The sequence below is a fragment of the Phyllobates terribilis genome, unplaced genomic scaffold, assembly GCF_046119375.1.
Source record: "Phyllobates terribilis strain yellow unplaced genomic scaffold, ASM4611937v1 Scaffold_1__5_contigs__length_1240528914, whole genome shotgun sequence".
Taxonomy (NCBI): Eukaryota; Metazoa; Chordata; class Amphibia; order Anura; family Dendrobatidae; genus Phyllobates; species Phyllobates terribilis.
Window position 1 is genome coordinate 227544086 of NW_027362761.1, and position 12106 is coordinate 227556191.

At 49.5% G+C, this 12106-nt stretch overlaps 1 pseudogene; it reads left to right on the forward strand.

Moving 5' to 3' along the window:
• The first annotated feature begins 10681 nt into the window (after positions 1–10681).
• LOC141210295 (serine/arginine-rich splicing factor 9 pseudogene) lies at positions 10682–11389 on the forward strand (annotated as a pseudogene).
• Positions 11390–12106: the final 717 nt, after the last annotated feature.

Genomic DNA, 12106 nt, shown 5'->3' on the forward strand with positions numbered 1-12106 from the left:
AATTATAAGGCACAGAGAAATCACGGAGGACATTAGTACAGTCAGCAAGGTACTCTCTCAGCATCTTCCCAAACTTTGCACTCCTTGTGAGAGTACCCTGCGCCTCAGGACCTGTGCAATGGGAGGGGCTGAGAAAATTCTTTAACAGTGTTCCCCTGCCTCTGCTGGATTGGAGTTGTGTCTCTCTCGCCTGTACTTCTTGGTTGTCCAACGAACTATGACCTCTGCCGCCAGCGTTTTCTGATGGGAATTTTTTTAATAGTTCCGCAACAAGGGCCTTCTGGTACTGCCCCATTTTTGTAGACCTGTCCACCTCAGGAATAAGAGATATAAAGTTCTCCTTGTAGCGTGGGTCTAGAAGTGTCACCAACCAGTAATGACTGTCACCCAAAATTTTGAGAACGCGAGGATCATGGGAAAGGCAGCGTAACAAACTCAGCCATGCGTGCCAGACTGCTAACAGGCAAGACTTCCGTGTCCTCACCAAGAGGATGACTGACCATGCTCTCCTCCTCCTCCTCTCTGTCCTCTGGCCATCCACGCTGAACAGATGGTATGACAGTTGTGCAGGTAGTACTGTCTATAGCACATGAAACTAGCTCCTGTTCTTCCTTCTCCTCTTCCTCATTATCACCCAAAGCACGTTGGGATGAGATGAGGCTGGGCTGTGTGTAATTACCCTGTATGGTTCCTTGCTCCATCTCATCGTGCTCCGCCTGCAATGCATCCTCTTTGATTGTGAGCAGAGAGTGTTTCAGAAGACAGAGAAGCGGGATGGTGACGCTAATTATGGCGTCATCGCCGCTCACCATCTCAAAGTTTTGGAGGATGGTACACATGTCTGACATCCATGTCCACTCCTTAGGTCTTATGTGTGGAGTCTGAACTGAATACCGACGGCCTAGTTGATGCTGGTACTCAACAACTGCCCTCTTCTGCTCACAAATCCTTCCCAACATCTGCAGTGTAGAGTTACAACGCGTGGGGACATCACACACCAGTCTGTGAGAAGGAAGCTGCAAACGCTGCTGAAACAAGGCAAGGGCGGCGGAAGCTGTGGGTGACTTTCTAAAATGGGCACACAGGCGGCGTACTTTAACCAACAGATCTTGCAGCTCTGGGTAGGATTTGAGAAACCGCTGAACCACGAGGTTAAGCACATGGGTCAGGAATGGAACGTGTGTGAGCTCGCCTCGCCTCAGAGCTGCCACCAGGTTCCACCCATTGTCACACACGACCATGTCTGGCTGTAGGTTCAGCGGTGTGAGCCACAGATCTGCCTGCTCTTTCAGAGCTGTCCACAACTCTTCAGCATTGTGCGGTTTGTCACCTAAGCATATTAGCTTCAGCACAGCCTGTTGCCGCTTGGCCGAGGCAGTGCTGCAGTGCTTCCAGCTTATGACTGATGTCGTCATTTCGGAGATGGAGGCTGAAGAGGAGGAGGAGACTGATGAGGATGAGGTGCAGGAGCTGTAGACTATGGGGACAACCCTGATTGACCTAGGGCCCGCAATCCTTGGAGTCGGGAGGACGTGTTCCGTCCCAAGGTCCGACTGGGTCCTGGCTTCCACTATGTTAACCCAGTGTGCCGTCAGCGACATGTACCGTCCCTGCCCACATGCACTTGTTCACGTGTCCGTGGTTAGGTGGACTCTCCCGGTAACTGCGTTATTGAGGGCACAGCCAATTTTGTGGGACATGTGCTTGTGTAATGCGGGGACAGCACACCGGGGAGAAATAGTGGCGGCTGGGGACCAAGTACCGAGGGACGGCCGCTATCAGGTTGCGGAATGCTTCCGTCTCCACGAGCAGAAAGGGCAACATTTCGAGCGCAAGCTCTCGTGAAATGTACAAATTTAGTAGTGTGTCCTGTGGGGCGTTGGCTGCGTATTTGCGCTTGTGTTCCAACGACTGGGGTATGGACAACTGAACACTGCACTGGGACAAGGATGTGGATGTGCTTCCTGATGCTGCTACTTGAGAGTGTGCAATGACAGGTGCAGGGAAGGAGGCATCATCGCATGCACCATGGACAGGGGATTGGCTTGCATGCACAACAGCGGAAGGAGCAATAGTGCCACCCGCAGACACTGTTCCTGGACCCTGGGGCTCAGCCCACAAAGTCGGGTGCTTTGCTGCCATGTGCCTGATCATGCTGGTGGTGGTCAGGCTGGTCGTTTTGCCACCCCTGCTGATGCTGGCCTGGCAGGTGGTGCAAATGGCCTTTTTGGGGTTATCGGCAGAATCTTTAAAAAACAACCAGACTCGGGAAGACCTAACAGTTGTACTGGCAACTTCCTTCGTGTTGGTGTTACGGGGAACGGTTGCCTGCCTTCTTTCTGTGGCCACCACACTGCTTCTTCCTGCCTATTGGGGTGCTCTGCTGTCCTCGCTTTACATATCTTCCTGCCAGGTTGGTTCAGTTACTATATCATCCACCACCTCGTCTTCCACTTCCGCACCCTGGTCCTCCTCCGGACTTTCTGGCAATTGTTCCTTATCGTCCACCTCTTGTGACACTTTCCCACCGTCGCCTTCGTGTGACTGTGGCTGCTCAAATATTTGGGCATCGCTACATGCGATCTCCTCTTGCCCCGCTTCAAGTGGACCAGGCAAGAAGGCCGAATCTATAAATGGAAAAATGAACAGCTCTTCTGAGTGTCCAAGTGTGGGATCAGTTGTCTCTGGGCACTCGGCATGGTAGGAGGAAGGAGGTTCAGAGTGAGGAATATGCGGTCCAGACTCACAGGTACTGAGACTTGACCGTGTGGAAGACAAGGTGGTGGTGGTTAAGTGACTGGAAGCATTATCTAATATCCAACCAATAACCTTTTTTACACTGCTCTGTGTTCAATAGTGGTGTTCTGCGGTCCCTTATTAATTGGGACAGGAAGGTCGAACGAGAAGATTTGATTGTTGTGGCACAATTTCAGCTTGCCCACGGCCTCGGCCTCTGCATGCACCATCATCACCATCACATCCAGTTCCCCATCCCTTGCCACGTGCCTTGCCCATTTTAAATGGAGGACAATATCTTTCATGCTCACTACAAATGACTGAATTTGGAGCGAACTTATATGTGATCCGTGTGACGGACAAACCACAGTTTTAAATACCTGGCCTGTAGGTAACTATTTTGAACAGCAATCTGGTGTCAATTGCTTCACTGACACACTGAAACAAATTTTTAATGGAGGTCAGAAATGGCTGTATTTTCTGAAAACGTGTATGTGATCCGTGTGACAGAGAAAACACAGTTTTAAATACCTGGCCTGTAGGTAACTATTTTGAACAGCAATCTGGTGTCAATTGCTTCACTGACACACTGAAACTAATTTTTAATGGAGGTCAGAAATGGCAGTATTTTCTGAAAACGTTTATGTGATCTGTGTAACGGAGAAAACACAATTTTAAATACCTGGCCTGTAGGTAACTATTTTGAACAGCAAACTGGTGTCAAATGCTTCACTGACACACTGAAACATTTTTTAATGGAGGCCAGAAATGGCAGTATTGTCAGCGCAATTATATGTGATCCGTGTGACGGACAAACCACAGTTTTAAATAGCTGGATTTTTAGCTCTCTAATATGGAAAGGACCTGGCTGTATTCTGCAGTGCCAACAAGCAAAAAAAAAACTGTGTTCTCTGGATTGCTTTTTAAGCAAACAATGAGGATTAAGATCCCCAAAAAATTATTCCTGGCCCCTGAGACCTGGGCCTATTTCTAGAAATATCTAACAGCTGCAGCAGACAGAACTGGAATGGAGCCTTTTGTGCTATATGCACTGCGGTCTGCTATATACCCTGCCTGCCTGCCTATATACACTGCCTGCCTGATATCTCTGCAGATGGATTGTTCCTCAGAAGGACTGTTTGTTGAGATGGATATGTGTCTCTAATATACACTGCTCAAAAAATAAAGGGAACACTCAAATAACACATCCTAGATCTGAATGAATGAAATATTCTCATTGAATACTTTGTTCTGTACAAAGTTGAATGTGCTGACAACAAAATCACACAAAAATCATCAATGGAAATCAAATTTATTAACCAGTGGAGGCCTGGATTTGGAGTCACCCCCAAAATTGAAGTGGAAAAACACACTACAGGCTGATCCAACTTTGATGTAATGTCTTTATAACAAGTCAAAATGAGGCTCAGTACTGTGTGTGGCCTCCACGTGCCTGTATGACCTCCCTACAATGCCTGGGCATGCTGCTGATGAGGTTGCGCATGGTCTCCTCTGGGATCTCCTCCCAGACCTGGACTAAAGCATCCGCCAACTCCTGGACAGTCTGTGGTGCAACATTGGTGGATGGAGCGAGACATGATGTCCCAGATGTGCTCAATCGGATTCAGGTCTGGGGAACGGGCTGGCCAGTCCATAGCTTCAATGCCTTCATCTTGCAGGAACTGCTGACACACTCCAGCCACATGAGGTCTGGCATTGTCCTGCATTAGGAGGAACCCAGGGCACCAGCATATGGTCTCACAAGGGGTCTGAGGATCTCATCTCGGTACTTAATGGCAGTCAGGCTGCCTCTGGCGAGCACATGGAGGGCTGTGCGGCCCTCCAAAGAAATGCCACCCCACACCATTACTGACACACTGCCAACCCGGTCATGCTGAAGGATGTTGCAGGCAGCAGATCGCTCTCCACGGCGTCTCCAGACTCTGTCACATCTGTCACATGTGCTCAGTGTGAACCTGCATTCATCTGTGAAGAGCACAGAGCACCAGTGGCGACTTTGCCAATCCTGGTGTTCCGTGGCAAATGCCAAGTGTCCTGCACGGTGTTGGGCTGTGAGCACAACCCCCATCTGTGGATGTCGGGCCCTCATACCACCCTCACGGAGTCGGTTTCTAACTGTTTGTGCAGACACATGCACATTTGTGGCCTGCTGGAGCTAATTTTGCAGGGCTCTGGCAGTGCTCTTCCTGTTCCTCCTTACACAAAGGCGGAGGTAGCGGTCCTGCTGCTGGGTTGTTGCCCTCCTATGGCCCCCTCTACATCTCCTGGTGTACTGGCCTGTCTCCTGGTAGCACCTCCAGCCTCTGGACACTATGCTGACAGACACAGCAAACCTTCTTGCCACAGCTCGCATTGATGTGCCATCCTGGATGAGCTGCTCTACCTGAGCAACTTCTGTGGGTTGTAGAGTCCGTCTCATGCTACCACAAGTGTGAAAGCACAACCAACATTCAAAAGTGACCAAAACATCAGCCAGAAAGCATTGGTACTGAGATGTGGTCTGTGGTCCCCACCTGCAGAACCACTCCTTTATTGAGGGTGTCTTGATAATTGCCAATAATTTCCATCTATTGTCTATTCCATTTGCACAACAGTATGTGAAATTGATTGTCAATCAGTGTTGCTTCCTAAGTGGACAGTTTGATTTCACAGAAGTTTGATTTACTTGGAGTTATGTTCTGTTGTTAAGTGTTCCCTTTATTTTTTTGAGCAGTGTAGTTTGGTACACGTACATTAACTAGTACACTAACTAGAAACAAGCAAATCTCTCCCTAGCTCAGCAGCTCTCCCTACACTGTCTGATTCCGGGGTAGACTGTGACGAGCATGACGGCGCCAGGTCTGATATAGACCTGATGACGTTGTGCGGCCAGCCAATCACTGTAATGTCACAACCAACATGGCTTTGGTATTACAGTGAGTGGCAGGCAATCCCTTCATGTTCATTGGCTCTAAAGAGCGCCAAACATGCAGGAAGGAGACCCGAGCTCCCGCCAAGCAACCCTGGAAATACTCGGCGAGCGCAGAGCATCACGAGCAGTGAGATGCTCGGGCGAGCACCGAGCAGTAGCGAACATGCTCGGTCATCACTAGTCTTTAATAAATACTCTTTATTCATTATATCATAGTTGAGCCCTGGATATAGGTCTTTCTTCATTATGTCACACATCCCTGACATAAGTTTACAAAACACAGATATCTCACTTCAGGAACATGAGACTTGGAACAGAAATATCAGAGTATAATATATATATATATATATATATATATATATATATATATATATATATATATATATATATATATATATATATATATATATATATATATATATATATATATATATACTATATCACAGTAATACTCAGAGTATTGTATGATGCTGACATCTAGTGTACATTTGAGTCAATTGCAGTTTCTTTCCTACACTTTGCACTTCTACCCATATTTCAACTCGCTACTTAAAAGAAATTTGTCATGTAAAAAAAATGCTATTAACCTGCTCCTATGGGGTTAATCTGCAGGTTAGTGGTCAGGAGATGGACATACTGCCCACGTTCCCCCTTGAAAACATGTGTGTTGTTCTGATGTTTCCTGTTTAATGTTTTGCATTGTCATGTGTTGAAGCACTGTTCTGCCCTGCAGCAGGAAGCGAGTAGGCATCGATTGAGATAAAAGTTGGTACTAGCCCAGAGAGTGAGAGGCTATGTAGCAAGATCAGAGAGGTCTTCCTGGCAGTGAGTCAGACAGTACAGCTAGCACAGACCTTAGGTCTGAGTACTCAGCAGAGCCGCATGAGGTGGGTGTCCCCAAAATGAGTGAAGACCAAGGCAGTGTATAAGTGTGATTCTGAGCAGAGGAAAGAAAAGTGACAGAAGGACAAAGTGATGCACTGAGACGGGTCCTGGGACAGGACGCCTAGCCCTGAGTTTACTCAGAGAGGTAACAGGTGAGACCAAGATAGTGTCTTGGATGGGAGTTCCAAGGTGTCAGCAAGCTGAGAAGATAAGTATCGGCAAACTAGTTCTCTTAAGAGGGAACAGGCATCGAAACTGTGGGTTGAGATTAGAACTGTCACTAACTGGACTGCAATAGTGTTCTGGGTGGTTGTGAAGGCAGATGAACTTGGGGACAGAAATAAGTAAGCCTGGAAAACTTAGAGAGACCATGTGTAAAGATGTTCCATGTTGTAAAATAAACGTTCATGAAGATATGCACCATCTATCTGTAGTACATAGTTCCAGCACGGAGCACTAGTACATCGATCTTATTGTTGTGTTTATTGGAGATTTGCTTGCTTGTCAATTTGGGGTGCACGGATCTCTCCTAGAGAGTGTTTAGCCTCATGAATCTGTGTTTTTATTCAGTGACAGTAAGAAGAGGAGGATGTGCGGGCTGTATCACATGTATACATAAGGCCTACATTAGCATTTCTGTCCTGTATCTGGGGGGGGCATGTATGTGACGCGCCCCCTGGGCCATGTTCAGGGGATACCCGGAGCCGGATCTGACAGGGGTAGTAGTCCTCGTGGCGGTGACCCGGCCCGTGCCCAGGGTGTCAAACTAAGTGTGTGGCAGTCTTTGTAGATGTTGTTAAGTGTCGACTACGCCACCCGTTGATTTGCGGTCACAAGGCCGCCGCTGCAGAACAGTCCACTGAGGCCGGTAGTATGTGTGCAGCGATGGTGGTATAACCCCCAACGGGAGGGGTATGGCCTCAGGGCAGCTGGTGTGGATGATGGAGGTAGTGGTAGTGCAGAAAGGAGAGTCAGAGGCGTGAGATGCAGTTTCAGGGTTTTTACTCACAGTAGTTCTTTCAGTCACTCTGGCCTTGAGTGACCACCCGAGCCGTGCTGCATTCACCAGGTGTGGGACTCGGCTAACCCCCAGGCAGTTCCGGAGCGTGGTCCTGAGCTCCCTTCTCTTTCTCTCTCTGCTGGCCGTCCCCACCAGGGATCCACCTTTGTCCGGTTCCCTTGGGCCTCCTGGTGGCAAAACCTTCTCTGGCTTTCCTGACCCTACTCTTGGTGTACCTTCCTGGTGGATGTGGTGAGGGTCGTGGCAAAGCTTGACCACGGCCTCCGGTTCCTGGCTAAGGGTTACTTTTGCCTCTGCCAGCTTGGGATCCGGTGCCCTCTTCTGCCAACCCTTCACCCTTTTGGCTTAATTCTGGGATCTCAGGGTTCCCTCTGGCTCTGCGTCTCTGGGCCTTTCTTCTTTCTCCTCCACTACAGGCCTGGCCCTGGAGCTGGGCCCAGCCGGAGCCACAGCTCCCTGTCAGCCCTCCTGGCTGAGCTCCTCTGCTCTGCTTCTCCTGGACTCTCTGACTGACTGACTGACTGACTCTGATCTAAGATGGTGCCCACCATATATACTCCCTCTATGTGTGAGCCCAGGTGACTAGCACCCAATGGGCTCCTACCTCTATGCCCAGAGCCCCTCCCCTATCTGCCCCTACACTACTGGGATGTTCCACCCCCCTCCCACTCCAGCCAGGGACAGACGCTGTCGTACCTGCACATTTATCTGGTGGGAGTACCGTAGTTCTGTCCCCCGGAAATGGGATGTATGTAGTGCATGCAGCCTACTGAGCTCAGTCCCACACTCCATCCTTACCCGAGAGTGGAATACCACACCTCTGGGTCGAGGTGCAATACCCCTGTAGCAGCCGAGTCCTCAGGGTGCTACATTTGTCTTTTTTCCTTTCTGCAGGGGGCATCCCTACGTCACAGCTCTGCTGACATGCTAGAGGCTGGACTTCTGGAACACTCTTCATTCTTAGAGCTAAAATCAAATGTTTAAGGGGGAGGGTGTGAAGACTTCTGCCCACCCAGAGGGTTGATCCCAGGAGAGGGAGAACTATAAGCCACATGTTTAGTGAGGAGTGCATTGTCATTGAGGGGAGAGGATCTTTTGCTGAGGCCCTGGTGCCCAGGTATGGATGGGCCTATGGAGATTTGTTGCCGGCTGGAGCTGGTTACATGTGCTATGGTCGTGACATCCGTCGTCTGGAGGAACATAGGCTGTGACTGAACACTACTCCCTGAGGGAGATACCAAAAGCTGTGGGCCAACCAAAAGTTGAGAGACAGTGGGTATTATTTGGTATGGGGGGAGTGGAACTACCAATCCCGGGTTGGGATCTTGTAGACTGGGGACATTGTTTTATAACCATCTGTTCGGAATTGCTGTAAGATCATGGACATAAGGAATAAAGAAACGTTAACCTGCCTAGGTGATTATTACAACCCAAAACTTCAGATCTTCACAAATGGTGGCAGCGGTGGGATCACCTATCTCTGGCCTGCATAGAAGGGAAAATTACTCAGAAGAGATGGCAGACTCCATCTACAAAAGGCTCAAAAAGGAAGAGCTGAGAACTGCTTTGCTAGAGTGGTTGCCGGAGGACAACTGGGAGACTCTAATACAATGCTTGGCTGACTGGGACCGTGAACACCCACAGGAGGAGGTCAGTTCAGACATGGAGGAGGGCTGCCCAGGGCTGTCATCCAGATGGCGGAGGATCGACCGACTGAGTGGAGGCAGATGCTGGCTGCACTAGGAGAGCGGGACACAGACATAGAGCAGGCGGCTGTGTTAAGCAAATATCTGGGTGTGTGTGTAGCAGTACTCCTACCTTCCCCAGCACAGATGACAGTGGATAATTGGAGAGAGGGGCCCTCATCTTTAAGGTACCGGGACACACTACAGTTCATTGAGGACACCTCGGATATTGATGAACATCTCCGGTTATTTGAGAACATCTGCCTGCTGCATGAGGTGTCCGTCAGTGACTGACCCAAATTTTGAGCGTTGGCCTGAGCGAAAAAGCAAGAGAAGCTTTTAATAACTTGTCTTCTGGGGATCAAAGATGTTACTATACCATTTGCAGCGCATTACAAGAGAGGTATGCCATCATGCCTGAAACCTACCAGATGAAGTTTCGGGAGACTGACAAGCCCAGTGCACACATGCACCAGAAGTGTGCCAACACATTATGTATGGCATTTTTAGTACCACACAGGATCCCCGCCCTGACAGGCAGGGACTCAAGGGTGTCAGCACACTCACCGCGCTGTGGCTAGAGCTTTTCCCTCCCGTGCTCTGCCTTCTTCCAGCAGGGCTTCCGGCTGTGTCCTTAGGGCACGCACGCGCGATCCCCCGCCCTCTTAAAGGGCCAGCGTGCACACTTTTACTTCCCCAGCCAATGTCTGTGGGACATTTCATATATATTGCTTCCTCCATGTTGGGGAGGTGCCTGAGAAACCTTCCTGTTCTGCAGTCTATGTTGTAAAGGTTGCATGTTAGTCCTCACTACGACGCCTGCTGCACTCAGGTGCAAATCCAGCCTGCTGCACTCAGGTGCAAACACAGCCTGCGGCACTCAGGTGCAAACACAGCCTGCGGCACTCAGGTGCAAACACAGCCTGCGGCACTCAGGTGCAAACACAGCCTGCGGCACTCAGGTGCAAACACAGCCTGCGGCACTCAGGTGCAAACACAGCCTGCTGCACTCAGGTGCAAACACAGCCTGCTGCACTCAGGTGCAAACACAGCCTGCTGCACTCAGGTGCAAACACAGCCTGCTGCACTCAGGTGCAAACACAGCCTGCTGCACTCAGGTGCAAACACAGCCTGCTGCACTCAGGTGCAAACACAGCCTGCTGCACTCCGGGGCAAACCCAGCCTGCTGCATTTCGGTGCTATCCTGCTTTCCTCCCTTGAGTACCATCCTGCCTGTCCTCCTGGATGCAGCTGCTGCACGACCATTGGTCTGCCCTGGAGTGGCACCTGGCATTCATCAAGAGCCAAGTATAGCCTCACCATCAGAGGCTCTAGCGAACCGTCCGGTGCTCACTTAGTCTCGCCCCTCCAGGCTCTCCATGGTCTGTGATGAGTAATGCACAAACTACAATAACTGTTACCATGAAGGAATATGACCTGGGGGAGGTAGATTACATCAGGGAGGAGGCCCAGGGACTTAGGAACACTGGGTCTTCCATCATCCTGGTCAGCCCAGATATTGTCTGCCCAGAACACTGTTTACCAGGCCGTCAAGTGACCATCCCCCTAGCTGGGGGTCAGCACTCTGGGGATGGGCACATTTATGTGGCCAATTTACTTCCCAATGTGCGGGAGAAGGAGTTGGAAGAGTTGTTCGACCGGCTTGTGTGGATCCATACCATCGAGCTGAAGAATCACAAGGGGAGCAGTATAGCACTGTTCACCTTCATCAGCTTCCAGGATCCACGGAATGCAAAGGACTCTGTGGTTGGACACAATGGATACAAGTTCGATTCATATCACGTACTTGTGGAGTTTCTCAGGTCAAACCTGGGATCAGGGGGAGGATATGGAAGATCCCGTGAGAGGAACAGACCTCCTTCACAGCAAGCTAAATACATGAGTTCTCGTCTCAGGGCATCCCCCATTGGGGAGTTGGCAGGATTTCAAAGATCATATGAATGAAGCTCGAGATGTTTGCTATGCTGATGGATTGTGGAGTTTACTCATAAGAAAGACTTGGAATATGCTTTAAGGAAACTGGATGATACAAAGTTTCGTTCTCATGAAGGTGTAACCTCTTACATCCATGTCTGTACTGAAAGAAATAACGATGGACTGTCCCGATAAGTGAAGGTGGATAGTCAATCTCATGAACTGAAGCACAGCACTTGCCCATGCTGAAAAAGTATGTGGGGGGGGGGGTGTGAGGAGCTGGCCACGGACTTTTTCCAGCACGGAGCACTGGTACATCGATCTTATTGTCGTATTTATTGGAAATTTGCTTGCTCATCAGCTTGGGGTACACGGATATCTTCTGGAGAGTGTTCACAAGTCTGTGTTTCCATTCAGTGACAGTAAGCAAAGGAGGATATGTGGCCTGCATCTCATGTATACATAAGGCCCACATTAGCATTACTGTCCTGCATCTGGTTAGGGCATGTGTGTCTTTGTTCCTCTCTGCAGGGGGCATCCCTAGTGCACAGCCCTGCAGACAGGCTGGAGACTGAGCTTTTGGATTACTCTTCATTCTTTGAGCTAAAATAAAATGTTTAAGGGGGAGTGTGTGAACACTTCTGCCCATCCAGGGGGCTGATCACAGGAGAGGGAGAACAATAAGCCACATGTTTAGTGAGGAGTTGTTGCAGTGACGTCTTGGGGAAAAAATCTTTTGCTGAGGTCCTGGTGCGCAGATATGGATGGCCTATTGAGATTGGTTGCCAGCTGGAATTGGTTACACGTGCTATATGCATGCGCTCTGTCGTCTGGTTTTGAAGAACTATCCTAAGGACTGTTGTTGTTGGCTGCAGTCGGATACACATGCTACGATCATTACATCTGTCGTCT